The sequence below is a fragment of the Microtus pennsylvanicus genome, chromosome 13, assembly GCF_037038515.1.
Source record: "Microtus pennsylvanicus isolate mMicPen1 chromosome 13, mMicPen1.hap1, whole genome shotgun sequence".
NCBI classification, from domain to species: Eukaryota; Metazoa; Chordata; class Mammalia; order Rodentia; family Cricetidae; genus Microtus; species Microtus pennsylvanicus.
The window spans coordinates 35511749-35525411 of record NC_134591.1 but is presented as its reverse complement, the minus strand read 5'-3'; the positions used below and the strand labels follow the sequence as shown (position 1 = coordinate 35525411).

At 43.6% G+C, this 13663-nt stretch overlaps 1 protein-coding gene across 4 annotated transcripts in view; it reads right to left on the bottom strand.

Annotated features, from left to right (window-relative positions):
- Positions 1-13663, bottom strand: part of Atg4c (autophagy related 4C cysteine peptidase) — a 70853-nt gene that overhangs the window by 50609 nt on the left and 6581 nt on the right. The window contains exon 1 of one of the 4 annotated variants that reach the window (XM_075944902.1): positions 10139-10226. The exons of 2 other annotated variants lie outside the window; for them this stretch is intronic. The gene's annotated coding sequence lies outside the window, so the exon portion shown is untranslated. Of the gene's footprint in view, positions 1-10095; positions 10115-10138; positions 10227-13663 lie in introns of those variants that run through there. One more of the 4 variants, XM_075944903.1, reaches the window with a different exon arrangement.

Below are 13663 nucleotides of genomic sequence, written 5' to 3'. Positions count from 1 at the left end.
GCCCTGGGTACAGTTCCAGGCACCACATAAACTAGGCACTGTGGCCCAGTCTGTAGTAGCCCTGGGTACAGTTCCTGGCACCACATAAACTAGGCACTGTGGCCCAGTCTGTAGTAGCCCTGGGTACAGTTCCAGGCACCATATAAACTAGGCACTGTGGCCCAGTCTGTAGTAGCCCTGGGTACAGTTCCAGGCACCACATAAACTAGGCACTGTGGCCCAGTCTGTAGTAGCCCTGGGTACAGTTCCAGGCACCACATAAACTAGGCACTGTGGCCCAGTCTGTAGTAGCCCTGGGTACAGTTCCTGGCACCACATAAACTAGGCACTGTGGCCCAGTCTGTAGTAGCCCTGGGTACAGTTCCAGGCACCACATAAACTAGGCACTGTGGCCCAGTCTGTAGTAGCCCTGGGTACAGTTCCAGGCACCACATAAACTAGGCACTGTGGCCCAGTCTGTAGTAGCCCTGGGTACAGTTCCAGGCACCACATAAACTAGGCACTGTGGCCCAGTCTGTGATCCGAGCATTCTGGAGGAAGAGGCAAGAGGAGCAGAAGTTCACCTTCATCTTCAGCTGCACAGTGAGTTCAAATCTGAGACTAGTCTGAGCTATAATAGCCTTGTCTTTAAAAAAAGAAAGAAAAATATTTTTTTCATTTACAGAGCTTATCTAGATATGATAGTCTATAAATAATTAACTACATAAAGCATATAACAAACTATACAAAACAAAATTATCACATAACTAAATAATAATCCTCAATAGCTCACAACTGAATATAACAAAGCAGCTGAAAAGCATAGCTCAGCTTTAATGCTTGCAAGAACACTTAGACATGCTCATTGGAAACCTTACGAAAACGTTGGCTGTCTTCAGAATGGCAATCAACATTCTATTTATAGTATATATTCTATTTATAGTAAATAAAAGCTACTAATTACACATCATAGCTCTAGGGTAGAAGGAAGCATTTTAAAAGTGAATGTGTCAACAGAACAAGAACTCCCAGAGTGTGACTCTGCAGTGAAGCTAAAGGGTTAAAGGAGTGGGGTGCACAGGTCCTGAAGACCACAATTCCGTGGGGTTTGGTTAGTTTAATTCTAACAGTGTCTGGAGGAGAGACTGAGAAAGGCTGCTACAGCTTCTCAGAAAGGAGAAGAAAACCGTATCCCAATGGTGGAAGTCAGCAACATAACATGTCAATAATACTTTACTTGGAAATCTCTAAAAATAAACTTCTACCTTAGCAATTCATTTTTATTATTTAAATTGTTGATACCTAGCCAGGCAGTGGTGGCACATGTCTTTAATTCCAGCATTCAGGAGGCAGAGGCAGAAGGATCTCTGTAAGTCTGAGGTCAGTCTGGTCTACAAAGCGAGTTTTAGGACAACCAGAGCTATTACGCAGAGAAACCCTGTCTCGGGGAAAAAAAAAAAGAATTGTTTATACCCATATGACTTCTTAAAACGAATAACCCTCTTGTTTCAGCTTCATCTGGGATTACAGGCACAAGCTGAAACCTTTACCTAAGTCTCTTAAAACATAAAATTAGGGCCAGTGAGGAGGCTCCGCAGGTAAAAGGTGTTTGCTACCAAGCCTGACAACTTGACTTGGATTCCCAGAATCCCCATAGTTGGGGAATAAAAATAACTTCTGAAAGTTTTCCTGTGATCTCTCTCTCTCTCTCTCTCTCTCTCTCTCTCTCTCTCTCTCTCTCTCTCTCACACACACACACACACACACACACACACACACACACACACACACACAGCACCTTGCTGACTTTGAAATCTGGTAAAATGAATCAGTCATCTTTGAAACTGAAAAACATGAGCCTGGCAGTAAAATTACAAAATCTTCAGCTTCAAATAAACAAAGACAAGGTGTGAAGAACCTCTGGAGACACGTCCACACATTGCACGATCGGGGCCTAGGCTGGAGCCACGCGTGGCACCTAATGTGCAAGAGTCTGTCATCAAGTAGATGTGACCAGCCACGGTTTCCTGCACTCCGGGAGAACAGGGCCTGGTGGTATACTACCAGCCTGATCAATATAGTGATGTCTAGGATAACTAGGACTTACATAGGCCCTGAGAAAGAAAGAAAGAAAGAAAGAAAGAAAGAAAGAAAGAAAGAAAGAAAGAAAGAAAGGGAGGGAGGGAGGGAGGGAGGGAGGGAGGGAGGGAGGGAGGGAGGGAGGGAGGGAGGGAGGGAGGGAGGGAGGGAGAGAGAGAGAGAGAGAGAGAGAGAGAGAGAGAGAGAGAGAGAGAGAGAGAGGGCTGGAGAGATGGCTCAGAGGTTAAGAGCTTCGCCTGCTCTACCAAAGATCCCGAGTTCAATTCCCAGCAATCACACGGTGGCTCACAACCATCTGTAATGGGGTCTGGTGCCCTCTTCTGGCCTGCAGGCATACAGACAGAATATTGTATACCTAATAAATAAATAAATATTTAAAGAAAGAAAGAAAGAAAGAAAGAGGGAGAGAGAGAGAGAGAGAGAAGAAGAAGAAGAAGAAGAAGAAGAAGAAGAAGAAGAAGAAGAAGAAGAAGAAGAAGAAGAAGAAGAAGAAGAAGAAGAAGAAGAAGAAGAAAAACTGAAAATAGTAATAATGGATTGGGGAAAATCTAGGTTTCAAATAAAATCAAGAACAATCAAACCTAAACACTATGTACATAAACATTGTGTTTTGCTCAGAAGTGTATTTAAAAGTCATCCTGTTGAAAATTTCCCAAGTTTTCCTTGGAAGAACCAGGGAAGAACCAGAATAGCAGAAGCTGACCCATAACTAGCATTCTGTACTTAAGGACCTTCATTGACTTCTCACTAATTGTTCTTAAGTCTGCACTAGCATGTTTTAAATCTTGCATTCACATACACACACACACACACACACACACACACACCAAGAAGGAAAAAAAAAGTCAGGCAGTGGTGGCACACGCCTTTAATCCCAGCCCCGGGGGGTGGGGGCAGGCAGATCTCTGTGAGTTCGAGGCCAGCCTGGTTTATAGAATTCCAGGACAGACTCCAAAGCTAAACAAAGAAACCCTGTCTCGAAACCCCCCCTCAAAAAAATTGCATTTCATACCATTAGAAATAAGTTTATCTTCCCAAATAAAATAGAATATGATCAGAACATAAGAAAATATTATAGTGAAACACAGATCATTTTTAAAGTAAAAATATTTAAATGTGCTTCCTTCTTAAAATGCTCCTGCTAAGACAAACTGAACAAATAATTTGTTTTCATATACAAAAAAAGTCCCAGTTTCTAAATCTAACCCTTCTGTGTCAGTTGGCCTCAAAAGTTCACCACTGCCATCCCAGCAGGCCTGGTCCCTGGTCTGCACTGCAGAGTGTACCTATCCATCCCAGCAGGCCTGGTCCCTGGTCTGCACTGCAGAGTGTACCTATCCATCCCAGCAGGCCTGGTCCCTGGTCTGCACTGCAGAGTGTACCTATCCATCCCAGCAGGCCTGGTCCCTGGTCTGCACTGCAGAGTGTACCTATCCATCCCAGCAGGCCTGGTCCCTGGTCTGCACTGCAGAGTGTACCTATCCATCCCAGCAGGCCTGGTCCTGATGTGCAGAGTGTACCTATCCATCCCAGCAGGCCTGATCCTGATGTGCAGAGTGTACCTATCCATCCCAGCAGGCCTGGTCCTGATGTGCAGAGTGTACCTATCCATCCCAGCAGGCCTGGTCCCTGATCTGCAGAGTGTACCTATCCATCCCAGCAGGCCTGGTCCTGATGTGCAGAGTGTACCTATCCATCCCAGCAGGCCTGGTCCTGATGTGCAGAGTGTACCTATCCATCCCAGCAGGCCTGGTCCTGATGTGCAGAGTGTACCTATCCATCCCAGCAGGCCTGGTCCTGATGTGCAGAGTGTACCTATCCATCCCAGCAGGCCTGGTCCTGATGTGCAGAGTGTACCTATCCATGGGTCAGGCCCTGTGTGACCTGAGATCATGACTATTTTTCTGTTGTTTTCTTATACACCAAAATATGCACATATGTAATAGTTTCATAAGACCAAAATCAAGGTAATAAATGTGTCTGTCACCTCCAAAAACATTCTCCTAATCCCCTCTTACAAAGTACAAGACTTGACAGCTACTCTTTTTTTCTTTCTCAGCATTTTATTTGATTATTTTTCTTAAAATAGTCCAGTCAGGAGTTGCAGAGCTGGCTCAGCAGTTAAAAGCACTGTCTGCTCTTATTGAGCAATTCCCAGAACCCACACGGTGTAGCTCACAACTGTCTGTAGCAGGATTCCAGGGGATCTACCACCATCTCCTGGCCTCCACATGGTACCTTCCATACACACAGGCAAGACACTCATACACATAATTAAAAATAAATAAATCTTAAACAAAAACCAAAAGTTTAATAGCCCTGTCTCTGGGAAGGCCTCTCTTTCATGCTCTGTCTCTCTCTCTCTCTCTGTCTCTCTGTCTCTCTCTCTCTCTGTCTCTCTCTCTCTCTGTCTCTCTCTCTCTCTCTCTCATGCTCTTTCTGTCTTTTGTCTCTCTCTCCTCTCATGCTGTTTCATGCTCTGTCCTCTCTCTGTCTCTCTATGTCTCTTCTCTCTCTCTCTCTCTCTCTCTCTCTCTCTCTCTCTCTCTCTGTCTCTCTGTCTCTCTCTCTCTCTCATGCTCTTTCTGTCTTTTGTCTCTCTCTCCTCTCATGCTCTGTTTCATGCTCTGTCCTCTCTCTGTCTCTCTATGTCTCTTCTCTCTCTCTCTGTCTCTCTCTCTCTCTCCTCTCATGCTCTGTTTCATGCTCTGTCCTCTGTCTCTTGTCTCCCTCTCTCTCTCGTGCTCTCTCTAATGCTGTCTCTCTGCCTCTGTCTCTCTGCCTCTGTCTCTCATGCTCTGTCTCTCTATGTCTCTTCTCTCTCTCTGTCTGTTTCTCACTCTTGTGCTCTCTTTCTCGTGCTCTCTCTATCATTTAGGCAGCTTTCATCCAGGTTTACCTGGGGTCACAGCAGTGGTTCCCTTCTAGAGATTCCATCACCAGACACTCACACAGATGGAGACAATGGAATCCAGCTTTTGTGGCCACCGTTTCTCCAGAAGCGCCTTCATGGCTTTACAGCGAAGACACTACCGAGTTTCTAGACAGTCAGTCAGATTCAGCTACTCAGTCATGTAGACACCACCTCCTTAATTAAACTCCCATGACAGCTTTGACTAAAGAAAATTACGCAGAGATCTCTTTTGTTAATTCACTAACTTAGTTTCACCTTAAATATAAGGGTGGGCGAGGCCAGTGAGGTAGCTGAGTACAAGTGCTTGCTGGGCAAACCTGCAGGCCTGATCCCCAGGCACCATGGCCAACTTCCCAAAGCTTTCTTCTGACCTCTACAAACAAGTCACAGCACACACACACACACACATGCACTCTCAAAACATACCCCCCTCTTTCTCTCTCTCACACACACACATAGACATACAGACACACAAACACACACACATACCTGATCTCTCAATACATACATCTCATACACACACACACACACACACATACACACACACACCTGGTCTCTTGATATATACATCTCATACACACGAGCGCACACACACAAAATAACAACATATAAATATACCATGTTTATGTTATGTAATATGTATTATATAATTTTTAAAGAGAAGTACTGAATATTTGTCTCACTATAAAATTCTGAACTCCCCTCACTATTTCCATTTCTCTTTCCGGAAACATCCATAAGTCTTATCTGCTTCAAGACAGTCACAATACGGAATCCAGACTAACTAGAAACTTGCCACCCTCTTTCTTCGACCTCCTGAGTACCAGGAGGACAGGCCTGTGCTACCTTGCCCAGCCAGGGTTTTAAAAGTTAATTAATTACAGCAAATTTGTGTAAGCTTCAAGGCAAGTTACACGCAGCTAGAGCTTCTGCCTCTCTGGAGGTTGAGACAGAAAGGGCCACATGGGCTAGTAGACAGAAGCTAGCCAACTGGCTCTCTTAGGGCAGCCAACCAGCTCCCAAATAAAAATTCCAAATGCAAATGGTACCCCGCATTGGGTGCCAAATGCAGCAGGCTATCTCAGACCCCAGTCCCCAGATCACGACACAGAGACTTATTATTAGCTATGAATGTGCAGCCTTATCTTATGCTTGTCCCCTAGCTCTTATAACTTACATTAACCTGTTTCTCTTCATCTACGTTTTGCCTCAGGGCCATTTACCTTCCTTTCATTCTTTATGCCCTACTTTCCTGCTTCCTCTGTGTGACCGGCTGACTGGCCCCAGGCAGCTCCTTCTTTCTCCCTCATTCTCTCTGGAGGCTAGATTCCTGCTCTAACTCTCTGAGCTCCCAGGTTTTTAACCTAGCCTTTGAATCTTGAGCTATATTAGAAAGATAAAGAGTTAGTTAAAGCTACCCTTAGTGCAGCAACAGAGCCATTGTCTGGGGACCAGAATCCCCAGACTACACAGTCCCAGCAGCTGGGCTGCAGTAGTTTAAAGTGGAGCCACTGGGATGAAGGTCAAGCAGCAGTACAGAAAGGCTGTGACCACTGTGACCACATGACTGTGGACAGGTGTTTCCAGATGGGAGGGTTTCTACTGGGGACACAATGGGAGGCAGCCATCCCACTTGATTTCACAGTTTTGTTTTCTCAGTCTTCCTACTGATATCAGAGACAGACTTTGCCAAACTTGTCCCCAGCTTACTCCAGTCACAGGTGGCTAGGCAACTGATGTGGGCAACAAACTGGGGTTAGCCACGATCACACCACTTCTGGACCCATACTGTCTCACCCATCCCTGCCTTCAGGATGAACAGAACTCAAGATCAATATCAGATAGACAACTACTTTAAAAAGAGCCTGACTTGGTTTCTCAGGAAATTGGGAATTGATCTACTTCAGCACCCAGCTAGAACCACTCTTGAGCATATCCACAAAAGATGCTCAATCATACCCAAGGGCACTTGCTCAACTGAGTTCATACCAGTTTTATTCATAATAACCATGGTGTGGAATATTTGTTTAACTATGTAAAGATATGTTTTACCTTGCCTGCCTAAGGTACCTGATTGGTCTAATAAAAAGCTAAACAGCCAATAGGTAGGCAGTAGAGGGATGGGCGGGACTGGCAGGCAGAGAGAATTAAGTAAGAGGAGGAATCTAGGTTCTAGCAAAAACAAGGGAGAAAGAGAGGGAGACCAGCCAGCCAGGCAACCGCCAAACAGACAGATACAGAGCAAGCAGGGCAGTAGTACCTACAGAAGGAAAGAAAGGTGAAAAGCCTAAGGTAGAACACAGATAAAGAGAAACAGGTTAAAATAATTTCTAGGAGTTAGTGGGACAAGCCTAAGCTAAGGCTGAGCATTCATAACCAATAAGAAGTCTCCATGCCATGATTTGGTCCTGGTCATCTGGAAAACCTGCTGCACTGGACTACTCAGCAAACCTTGATTTAAAGAAGAGGAAAATTATTCCATTGGCTTAGAGGGTCTAGGTAATAGCCATTTCCCAGTGTATTTCAATCCCCCTAGTATCTAAACCTCCTGGCCTGACTGGCCCTATGATCAGACCGATTTTTATTTTATGCAAATTCAGCATGGGAAAACATCAACATAACAAACCTCAAACTACCAGATTTCTTCTTAGAAGCATGGTTTCTTTCTTTTTTGTTTGTCTGTTTTTTAGAGTTTAAATGGTATGGTTATCAGTAAATCCTTTTTCAAATAGTTATCTTTAATACCTGCTACAACTGATCCATCCTCTCTACATATATGCTCACTATTTACATTCTGACAGATCCTTTTGTTGTTTTTTTAGGCATGTTTGTTTGTTTGCTTGTTTGTTTGGAAACAGTCTCTCTCTTATGTACCCCGGCTATCCTCAAACTCACAGAGATCTACCTGTCCCTGCTTTCCAGTACTGGGATGAAAGACATGCCACCACACCTGGTGACAATTCCATTTTCAATTAGAGGGTAATCACATGAAAAAGGAGAGAACTCGGACTGTACTTCAGTGAATACAGATTAAGGGGGCGAGCGAGATGGAGTTCACTCTTAAACGTTACTGTTAATGATGTGTAACGCGGAGTGATGACTAAGCAGAGTTCTTCCGGAAAATGGTCTTTTTCAGAGTAATCTTTCTGTCCGTAACTACGAATTAGGATAGTTATAAATTACAAACTAATAAGTAAAAGGGTTATTCAAGTCAAGGTCCTTGAAGACCAGGTGAAGGTATTCAGGCTCTCCCATCCAGCAATAGATGGAATATTTTATCCACTGAGGATTTAAGGCAGAATGCTGCAGACAGAATTGTAGGGAAAGACAATACAAAACAGATCTTGGTCACGGTGTACAAATGCATATGCCTGGATTCCTTCCTTAACTGGTATTCTGTAGCAAAATGAAATATAAAAATTGCTTCAGAATTCTTAAATTTTACTTATTAATATTGTGGGGAAGGAGAAGGAGACAAGGAGAGGAGAGAGGGAGAGGTGGGGGGATGCACTGTGTAGGGGGAGGTCCCAGGAGGACTTTGGGGAGTCAGTTCTTGGTGGGCTCTGGGATCACTCAGATCGGGTTTCCACCTCACCAGCTCTCAGCTTGAATTTTACGTGCTTTTTGCTAAGCCAGTAAATAAAATGAATAGTAAAGTCTACTCTAAGTTTTTCATTCATTATCACCCTTCGTATGCTTGCACTTAAAGCTGTTTTATTTTAATTATTCTGCAGGGAATGGGAGAGTGTGCACACACATATGTGCAGAGTGAGAGCCAGTGGAGGCCAGGGGCATCAGATCCTCCTGCAGCTGGAGTTTCAGGCAATTGTGAGCTCTCCAGTGTAGGTGGTGGGGCTGTCTGAGAGTCCTCCGAGAGATCAGGACATACTTTAACTCTCGCGCCCTCTCTTTAGTCCCTACATGCCTATATTTTTATTAAAAATCAGTCCCTTATCAGCGATCACCTATGCTCTCTAATATCTCTCCGTGTCAGCTCTATATCCATGCGCTGCACTCACTTCTGCTCCTCCTCCGCCTGCCACTCATTTATTGTCACTAAACTTATACGCTAGAAAATGCAAACCCTCCTTAAATGCATAAAAGAGGCCGGGGTGCTAACAGTTACACTGGCTGTCTCCTCTTAGAGCTCCTGGTCAAGCTGAGGGCACTAAGACAAAGAAAGAAAAACAATTCCAACACAAACAGGGACACAAGTCAGGGAGGACATGTATTCTCTGAACAAGGCTAGAAAACAATGGAGGACCAAGAGCAAAGGAATGGTATAATAGTTTTGCCCCAAGAATGCTCCTAAACATTTTGAAGGCTCCTCAGGGTCACATTCTCCACTTAAAAACAGTATGTTGATACACAGTTATTTCATAATGATGACCTAAATGAAATGGAACACTCAAACATTATCTTAAAACCAAAAGCTAGAGAGGAGTCTAAGTACCGGGCAGACACACATTTCCTTCATACCTGCCTTGTGACCCAAGTGCACAGCTGTGTTACGTGGTACAGTACATCTCACAGGCTGTGTAAACCATCACCATAACCACCCTGCATGGGCCTCAAGGGTTAAATGAACCTCATGATTATTTGACGATTGTTGTAAGAATTACTATTGAGGAGGCTGAAGAGATAGCTCGGTGGTTAAGAGTACTTGATGTTCTTGCAGAGGACCCAAGTTTAGCTCCCAGCACCCATACTGGGAAGGTCACAACCACCTGTCACTCAAGTTCCAGAGGATCCAACACCCTCTCCTGGCTTCTTCAGGCGCATGCATGTGGTACACATACAAACAAGCAGACACACATATACACATAAAATAAAGACTTTTAAAGGAGTTAATATCTGGACTATCTAGATAGCACCTGTATTGTCTTGATTTTATCTCTAATATATATATATATATATATTACTCTAATATATGTATAATATATATTATTTACTACATTTTGATAAATGTTATCTCAGTAGCTTCTGATCAATTCAAGTCAACCAAAATTATATAGAGATTTCATACTTTTAAGTGAAATGTGCCAAGCTGTTAAATATTGAGTCTATACACAAAAATTAACATTGTAAGAACTGAAGCTTACTTGACTCTCCAGACTGAAAAGGAATTACAGAACATCTACTAACCAGGCGGCATTAAAATCATGAGTAGATCTTGATCACTGGACCTGTGTGTCCTGTACGATACACTCCAAACCATCAGTGACTTCTCTTAACCAACAATGTTTGCTAGAGAGGAGTCATAGAAGAAAATGTGGAAGTAAAAAGGGTTTTAAATAGATTCCATTCAAATTGCGAAAACCCCAATCTGCGTTCTGGTTCACACACACCCATCACAAGCCATTACCCTAATCAAGGACCCAGCCTGAACCCACAGGATGAGAGCTCTTTTGCAACACTCTTGCCAACCACACTTCCTCAGCCTCTAGCTGGACACTTCCAGAACAAGGGTGTCAGTACTGTGGTAAGCCCAAAGTACCGGTTAGAACTGTAAAAGCCTGATAATGTTTTAAACTGTTCATTCTCCGGGGAACTGTTCTGGAGAATCCATGTTAACTTCAGGGTATGTGCTCATGTTTAACAACTACATTTCCTTGAAAAGATGGTATATGAAGGGCTGGGGAGATGGTTCCATCCATAAAGCCTGGCAAGGAAGAGAACTTCCGTTCAACCTCCAGAAGCCCTGTGATACGGAACCGAAATTCTTCCCTATGATTTCCAATAACCAGCTGTGCTTGGTGCTTAGAAACTAATCCTTTAATTTTAAATCCCATCCGGTGTGCGTGTGTGTGTGTGTGGTGTGTGTGTGTGTGTGTGTGTGTGTGTGTGTGTGTGTGTGTGTATGTACATGCTTTGGGTTGTTATTGTTTTTGTTTGGTTTGGGCTTTTTTGCTGTTGGTGGTGGTGCTGGTGCTGGTTTTTTGAGAGAGGGTCTCTCTATGTAATTCTGGCTGTCCTGAAACTCGATATGCAGATCAGACTGGCCTCCAACTCACAAGATTTGCACCTACCTCTGCCCCCCAGTGATAGAACTAATAGTATAGGCCTCCACACCTGGCCCCCAAAAGATATCTTAAAACATCTCTTCAATCCCCTCCAATCTTCTCTTTTCCGTATAAACTACACCAATCCCATTAATGGATTGGAGGACTATAGATGAGTAATAATGAAGACCTAACCATGGTACTGGTAAGGGATTGGAAAGGGGATACCTGCAGAAAGCTCAAACAGTGGGATCGGCAACATGGCAAGAACGTGTCACGCAGGTATACACACACAAGATAGAGTCCTAAATAATTCAGTAGTTTGAAATGTGGCATCTAGGAGGACAATGGTCACATCAACAGAAACAAGGAAACTAAATGGAGAAGCTAAATTAAAAACAAAATCTAGTGAGGAACTGGAGACAGGGCTCAATGGTTAAGAGCACTGCATGCTCTTGCAGAGGACCCAGGGGATTCCAGGACCCACATGGCAGCTCACAACCATCTGTAACTCTAATCCCAGGGATCCAACACCATATTTCGACCTCCATAGGCCAGGCATACATGTGGTACACAGAAACACATGCAGGCAAAATACCTATCCCCAAAAGGGAGGGAGAGAGGGAGGGAGGGAGGGAGAGAGGGAGGGAGGAGTTTTTAAAGTGAAATTAGACAGTGAGTTTGAAGTTTGTAACAAGAGTGGTTAAACTCTTTCCCTAGTCAACTTTCATTAGTCACTTTTGCCAAGAAAAACTTTACTGGCGTTAAAGGTAGTAACTACGTACCATTTAAACACAAAATATCATGCTCCTTCTCCAAGGCACTAAGAGAGCTAAAGCAAGCCATGAAACTCAGTCCCTGCCTTCATCCACCTTATATGCTAACGGCACACCACTGAACAGTCATGTATCACAACACAGATACAAAGTGTGACAGGTGAAGCTTAGTTCCCCTTCCCGGTGAGGGCGTTACACACAAACGGTATTACAAGGCCAACACAGTTACAACTGTGCTGTTCAGACACAAAGACCAAGGACACACAAATGCATCTTTCTATTCTGAACATAATGCAGGGAACACTACAGAGAACACTCAGAAACTCGTTAGTGTTCTCAACAATTGTATCTATTGTTGAAAGAGTAATGGCTAAGTCAGATCACCACCCCAAAGAAGAGCACTGTTTACAACAGACACAAACACAATCACTCTGACTTACAAACAGAAATTGTCTGGGTTTTTTGGGTTTTGGTTTATTTTTTAGTCATTCTTAATTTTAAATAATATTACAGCAATTGGAAAATATACCCACAACCTTTAACAAAGGTTAAAAAGAAAAAACCCTGTAAACTACACATTCTTCAGCAGACATAAGCCCAAGTTCTCTGTAACTACACACTATGACAAGGTTTACATTATCATGTCTACTATAGTAATTTTATGGCTGACTGATTTTATAATCTATTAAAAAGCAGTTTGCTAAATTGATAACATAACCACATGGGGAAAAAAGTATTTCAAATAATTTTGAATACAATACCTTTAGTGAAATATACTCTAAGGCTGTAAAATGGCCAAGTAATTTTTATCTGGTAGATTTGTTGTTGGGCACAATTAAGAACTAGTAATCTTAAAAGCTTGTGTGTGTTATAGGATAGAATGGGTAAGTAGATATGTTGATATGGTTGAGAACCTCAATTCTCCCTGTGGTTAAAAAAAAAAAAAACAGAGAAAGAGATGAATTGGAGACGTGAAGAGAACCCTTCAACGCTGAGCTTGAACAGAAAGTATTCTTTGATATGGTTTCTTTTCTTAAAAGCACACATGGGTGGCTGGGTAGGAACTACTTAAAATGTTTAGAAACAAAAATACCCACTAGCATATCCAATGCCTAGGTCTTGCTTCCTAAGCATCATCTCACAGTAAACAAAGCAGGCTTTAGGGTGAAATGGCTGATTCGGATCTCCAGCAGACACTGTACCAGATGAGCACGGATGTGTGGGAAAGCACTCAACAGCTGATGGGAATACCCATGGGAAAGAGGAACCAGCTGAGCGATCACCACTGACCAATCTGAGATAACTTATCATCAAAAGAACACAAAACAAAAGGATGATGAGACTAGAGAGACGGCTGGTTGTTTAAGAGCACAGATTGCTCTTCCGGAGGACCAGGCTGGATTCCCACCACCTACATGGTGGCTCACAACCACCTGTGACTGATGTGGGAGTGTCATATATCAATCTGTTGATTTCATTGGCTAAGCAATAAAGAAACTGCTAGGCCCATTGGATAGGCCCACCCTTAGGTGGGTGGAGTAAACAGAACAGAACACTGGGAGGAAGAGGAAGTGAGGTCAGACTCCACAGCTCTGCTCTCCGGAGCAGATGCAGGAGAGACGCCATGCTACCTGCTCCAGGGAAGACGCACACTATGAAGCTCCGACCCAGGATGGACTTAGGCTAGAATCTTCCCGGTAAGCGCACCTAGGGGCGCTACACAGATGATAAGAAATGGGCTAGTCCAGGTGCGAGAGTTAGCCTAGAAGAGGCTAGATAGAGATGGGTCAAGCAGTGTTTAAAAGAATACAGTGTCCGTGTAATTATTTCGGGGCATAAGCTAGCCGGGCAGGGCAGGCGGCTGGGGTGTTTGGGGACGCAGCCCTGCCGCC